General features: G+C 32.7%; 1 protein-coding gene across 1 annotated transcript in view; it reads left to right on the forward strand.

The window, feature by feature from the left end:
* LOC106460376 (serine/threonine-protein kinase NLK-like) overlaps positions 1–6,662 on the forward strand; it is a 51,689-nt gene that overhangs the window by 1,262 nt on the left and 43,765 nt on the right. The gene's annotated exons all lie outside the window — the stretch shown is intronic.

The following is a 6,662-nucleotide window of genomic DNA, read 5'->3' on the forward strand; positions in this document are numbered from 1 at the left end:
TGAAAATTCTGACTTCACTTTTTTGAAAAATGAAATTGTCCTTCCTTTTCCTCCTGATCGATAATAAAATATCTTTTCTTGAATTATGAATAACACGAATGGATTGAAATATTTAATTAAATTATCTCAAAGTAAACCTTCATTTCGGTGCAATATTGAAATGAGCTTGAATTCTTCATAACCTCTGAATAGTGGGTGACCCAACGGGTCACGGGTGGTCTAGTATTTACTAAGTTACTCACCCAGGTTGAAAATTAATACTTAATGTTATTAAGCACATATTCGAGTTGTATCTGATAGTTCAAACATAACTTGTTATCTTTGGTTTGTCTAAATACATAATACTTATTATTTAAGCATGTGTTCGAGCTATTTCTGTTCAAACATAACTTATTTACTGTTGTTTCTCTAAATGTTAGAATATGTAACATAAAGTTAAAACCTTAGAATTTAATTAACCAATCATACGTAGTTATTGACTGTAATAACCAATACTATTTAATACGCTCAGTAGAAGTTTGTCACACAAAGAAATTCCAAAAATAAAAGTTTCAGTTTCCTTGTAAACAAATCTTTACGTTCGCTGAGTGCGTTGTCAGTTAAGTTTTCCTGTGATGTTCTTTTTTTGTATGTAAATTTGTAATTTGGAAAACCAAGAGTGCGTAATAGAGTAATATGAACAAGTTTGAATAACGTCAAAGAGCTAGACTGGTGGAGGTTAGTCTCAAAACACAAAGACAAGAACTTGTACACCAGGTGGCAGGAGAGCTAGAGGGTTTTGACCTGTCCGTTCGTCGGCCTTGGAAACACTCTGTTGGCTGTACTCTGACCAACGTAATTTCTAACAAAAGCACTTAACTGTTTGTTACCAGGGTAAATTGTAGTCCACGGCAATCGGCTTAGTCATAAAGAGGCTTCTGATTAGTGTAGCACGAGTGGGAATGTTTTTTTTTTCTTCCTCTTTATATAATTGTATACATGTAAGACACAACGCAAGTTTCTTGTTTGTAAAAGGAAATGTTTCCATTTTCGGAAATAGAAACAATAAGAAAAATTAAAAAGAAACAATGGGTTCAAACTCACTCTTCCCCTTTAGTTCTGAGAATGGGCATAATTTTCACGGGGGACGGACGGGACGCGAGTATCATGCTTTTTACACTTTTTCAAAGGTAGAATATCCCCTCCCTTTTTTGTAGATAAAATGCTATCATGCATATCCCAGATGCAGCAACTGTCACCCAACTTTTAAAACTAAGAGTTATGCCACTCGTTGCGAGTAGGTTTTAAATCAATCAAATGTGTAATAAAGATGAGAAATAATATTTTTAATGACACTATTTTTTATTTTGTGAAACATTTTTTTCTTTCAAACCAGCAAAAAAGATTTATCAAACTTTAAAATGCTTGTTTAATTACTATGTATGGGCCGGGCCTTAATGGCTACCGTGATTTTATTCGCGTTGCATGTGATTTAATATTAAGTGAGAGACCATACAGTTTTTCTTTTTTTTATCGAAAATGTTTCCAGTTAGAGCCAGACGTTTCGATATAAGGACTGTGTTACTTGCACAATGTTTCTTTATAGTAATTTCAAATATGTGTAGGTAATTAGTGAACGTGTGTAGACATCATTTTGTGTTGTGCGGGTAAAGTAAGGAACCATATCTTACCATCACGGAATAACACACATATCAGTATTGTTTGGAAGACTAAATTTTTGATTTCTCTCTTTACTTGCTAATTAAGTACAAACAGCCGAGTAATATTTCTTTCTTGTAAAGACCGGACAATTTCAAATTTTCTTAGTTCAAACGTGTTGAACATGCGTCCAGTTAAGAAGCTCATTACAAGGTAATTACATATTTCATCGGTGGCATTATTAGTCCTTCATTTGGCTAGAACAGAATAGATTAATTACTACGGTTTTGAAGAGATGCACTGCCTTGTGTCGTTTTCTAAAGAAGCGGAAGTTGAGACCGAGCTCCAGCTGAATTCACGTCTTTGTTAACCCAGCAACTGCGCTTTAGCGTCTTCAAAGTCGAAGTTCTATTGGCTGTCTTGTTATAAGGGGAGCTGGTCGAGTGCTCTGGTCTGTAAGGAGGAGTGAAAGGAAGATAGGGGATGTTGGTATATCTTTTCTGACAGCACAGGTAGCGAGAACTTGACTAGCTAGCATGGTGTTTAGTTTCAGTCTTCTTATCTGCTGTTTTTATTTTATTTTGTTTTTCAGGAAAACCAATTCTGCATTAGTTTTATTTTTAATGCAACTTATTTCTATAGCCGAGCAAGATTTTTATTAACGTTTTGGGAGTCAGCACTGACTTAAGTAAATTCAATAAAAATGCTCTTTTTACACGTGAAAAAAGTTTATAAATGTATCCTTTGAATTTCGTCACTCTAATGTTTAAAAGGCATCTGTTGCAAAATTGTGTATGCTTACCATTACTTTAGCGAGTGACATATTAGACCTGAAAACGAAAAAAAGAACAACTATAGTTCTACTTATTTCATTGAGTATGCGTTAATTTGTGATTATTTTTTTACCCAAAAAGCTCTTTTCACTTTGCGACCCCCCGATGACAAACTTCAGAATTTATAACGCTAGAATTAAGGGCTCGATCACCGAGGGGGAACAAAACGTAGATAGCCCATCGTACATTCTTTGTTGCTATAATGAGACACTTTCTTTGTCACTTTGATCTTGAGTTGATTTTCAAGCTGAAACTAATGTGTCAAAATTAGTTTGTTACAACTAAATTTAGAAGGAGGAAGTCGGAAATTTTGAAAGTATCGTCGCTAAAAACACCTTTTCTTTTCATAATAACTACTGAATTATTTTTACGTCTAATCGCAAGCCAATTCAAACAACCATTTGAATTTTTAGTGGATTTTATCAAAGGTAACTTTTAGGAACAAAGATTACTCCAAGCTTAAATTACTACATATGGACATGATTTTTAAAAAACAAAATTACCATAGGAGAAATACTCTCTAATGGTAACTTGAAACATCGTACTAATCTACTACTACTTGAGCCTTAACCCAGTACTGTGAGATGATATTTATATTTTTATTTAAAGCGGCTTTCTGAATGTAATGAGTGTTGGGGAAAGTATAAAGATTATGTGAATGGGCACTAGGACATTCTCTCTTTTAATTCATGTTTAAATGTGTAAATTCCAGATACACACATACACATTGTTCATTACCTGTATGTCCACAGTTTTGTAGTATATTGCAGTCATCTCTTGTTATGTTATAAAGATTAGAAACACTTTAGACGATCAAGTGAATCGTTTGTGTTCTTCTTTTCGACTCAGAAACAGATGATGTTCGGGTTGAGCTTCTGGGGGTTGTGGATTAAACTGCTCAAGTTCGTTGTCGTGAGTAATAAAACTGGATATTCGGGTTGAGCGTATGGGGTTTTTGGATTAAACTGCTCAAGTTCGTTGTCATGTGTAATATAATTGTGCTGTACGAGAGAGCTCATAATGATAATATCCTTCGTCGAAATCGTAAGACACGAGTAGACTAACCATGGGCTATAAAAGTGAATGTATATACAGATGGGTGTGAAGGTAAGAGAGGGGTATGGAACGATTTCACACGGAAATTACATGCTTCTAGTTATCTGTATAGGCTTCGATAAATTATTTATGGAAGAAAAAACCATGAGGTGTCAATAATCATGTAATGAATATAAGGCCGTTTTGACGACGAATATTCACTTATTTTACAGTCTATTCACACGGCCATGGAACGTACAGAAAATATACACAGTATTAAAACTGAGTAACAAATGCCCAATAAATTAGAATAACAACTATTTTGCAATATGGCATGCTCATATTCCGTTGTATTTATTTAACTATAAAAATTAGGCTAGCACTGTATCTTTGAAGGATTGTATACATTTGAATTACTCTTAATGTAACAGTATGGGGGACAGCGTTAAATATCTCAAATCTATTACGACATGCCTGTAAAAATGTAGGACTTTAGTTGTATAATATTTTTTTTACTATGTATCAATACGACATTCCTGGAAAAATGTAGGACTTTAGTTGTAAAATATTTTTTACTATGCATCAATACGGCATTCCTGTAAAAATGTAGGACTTTAGTTGTACAAGATTTTTTACTATGTATCAATACGACATTCCTGGAAAAATGTAGGACTTTAGTTGTAAAAGAGTTTTTACTATGCATCAATACGACATTCCTGTAAAAATGTAGGACTTTAGTTGTATAAGATTTTTTACTGTGTATCAATACGACATTCCTGTAAAAATATAGGACTTTAGTTGTAAAATATTTTTCTACTATGTATCAATACGACATTCCTGTAAAAATGTAGGACTTTAGTTGTATAAGATTTGTGTTTCAATATGACATGCCTCTAAACATGGAAAGTTTTAATTGTATGAAATTTTTAAAAAGATTATTTTTTGTGTGCTGTGCTATTCGTGATCTTGTTTGTTTGTTGATTTATGACCGAAGTCTTATTATTGGCAAAGATCTCGCGACACCTCCGTTCCAGTAACCCATTTTTTTGAATAAGCTTTTAGGTCATCGGGGGCTGAGTGCAAAGCAGGACCAAGGTGGTCCTGTTTTTCAGGGCTTTGTTTAGGATAAATATACATTTTAGCCCGTTGGTCATACAGTCTAGACTTTTGCCAGAACGGACGGGTGTGTATGTGTGTGCCAATTAATCCACAAGCCACAAGTATAGAATTAAAACTTGAACTTTTACAGTGGGGTTTCCCTAGTCCTAGTGGGTAGTTGGTTGTATTAAAGTGATTCCAAGGCTACTTTTATCCATTCATTCGCATTAAGAGGTAAAATAATGATGACTAGCAAGTAAAACTTGCCAACAGTTTTAGTCCTTTTGCTCTTGACCTTATCATTTCGCGTTTTCTCACAGCAATATTTCTGTGTTTTAGGCCACGGTTTTTTTATTTTTTATCCATCAAGTAACTTTGAAAAATATGTAACTGTATTGTTCTTAAGCAGAGAACAGAAACACACACCTTCTATATCCGGTATTTAGAGCACAGATTATCAGTGTTTTATTGTAAAAGAAGTTTACATAGGAGAAATATGGAAATTAATAAAAAAACTATTACCCGAGCGCTAGGAGAAATATAGATTGTCTTTAGGAGTTAGAAATATATGTTTTATGCCAGAACACACCATGGTGTAGCACGAATTTCTTGTATCTAAAATATTATGTAATATTGAGCATTTTCAAATAAAAACATTAAAATTTTTGATAAAACTTTACTATTAAAAATACTTGCTGTCACTCAGTGTAACATTGTTCCTATGTTGTGTATTTATATTATTATTTATAGTACTCGTGTGAACATAAGTTTATCAAACCGAAAATTGTTGACATCACCGTCTGGTGTTGGTAATAATTCTTATTAGTGTGATACATTTTCAATTGTAACATTTGTAATTGTCAACCTGTTAAAATGTTATAGCTTTTAAACTGATAACGTCACACGTCTAGTAACTTTGGTACTTAATAATATTTGGAACATCCAGATTATTCAAATTAGAAGTTCTTAGCTCGCGATCTATTAATAGTTTTATTTAGTGGCACTCTCTGAATTTAATAAATTGTGAAGTATTAAATCGTTAATTGGCATCTAAAATAAGTATAGTTTATGTATTATTGGTGTAAAATGACTTCTCTTTCCTAAAACTAACGCAGTTGAAGGTTAATGGCACAAATATGATGACGTCAAATCTAAGTTGAGGTGTTTAACCTCTTATCATGCTAAAGATTACGTGCTGTGATCAGCTGGCCATTATTTGTAGCCTAGTTCAACACTGGCGCCTCCAAGCGTAAATAAACTGACTGAAACTTTCTCACAATCATTTAACCATATTGTGTGTATTTATTTATTTACCTGTATCAAGTGAACGTGTATATATATTAAAGTATGCTTCTTATTACTGTTATAATTTGGTACTAACTTTCGTACTAATGCTAGAATTTGAAACTACATTTCCTTCTGGTTTTGTAATTTGGATATATAATTCCTGTTGTTGATATAATTTGGATCTATACATCATAATATTGTCCTATTTTGGATCTATACTCCCTGCTATTGTTTTAATTTGAAACTATTCTTTCTACTGTTGTTTTAACTTGAAACTATTCTTCCTACTGTTGTTTTAACGTGAAACTATTCTTCCTACTGTTGTTTTAATTTGAAACTATTCTTCCTACTGTTGTTTTAATTTGAAACTATTCTTCCTACTGTTGTTTTAATTTGAAACTATTCTTTCTACTGTTGTTTTAACTTGAAACTATTCTTCCTACTCTTGTTTTAATTTAAAACTATTCTTCCTACTGTTGTTTTAATTTGAAACTATTCTTCCTACTGTTGTTTTAACTTCAAACTATTCTTCCTACTGTTGTTTTAACTTGAAACTATTCTTCCTACTGTTGTTTTAACTTGAAACTATTCTTCCTACTGTTGTTTTAACTTGAAACTATTTTTCCTACTGTTGTTTTAATTTGAAACTATTCTTCCTACTGTTGTTTTAATTTGAAACTATTCTTCCTACTGTTGTTTTAACTTGAAACTATTCTTCCTACTGTTGTTTTAACTTGAAACTATTTTTCCTACTGTTGTTTTGTTTGAAAC

The sequence above is a fragment of the Limulus polyphemus genome, unplaced genomic scaffold (genome assembly GCF_000517525.1).
Source record: "Limulus polyphemus unplaced genomic scaffold, Limulus_polyphemus-2.1.2 Scaffold761, whole genome shotgun sequence".
NCBI classification, from domain to species: domain Eukaryota; kingdom Metazoa; phylum Arthropoda; class Merostomata; order Xiphosura; family Limulidae; genus Limulus; species Limulus polyphemus.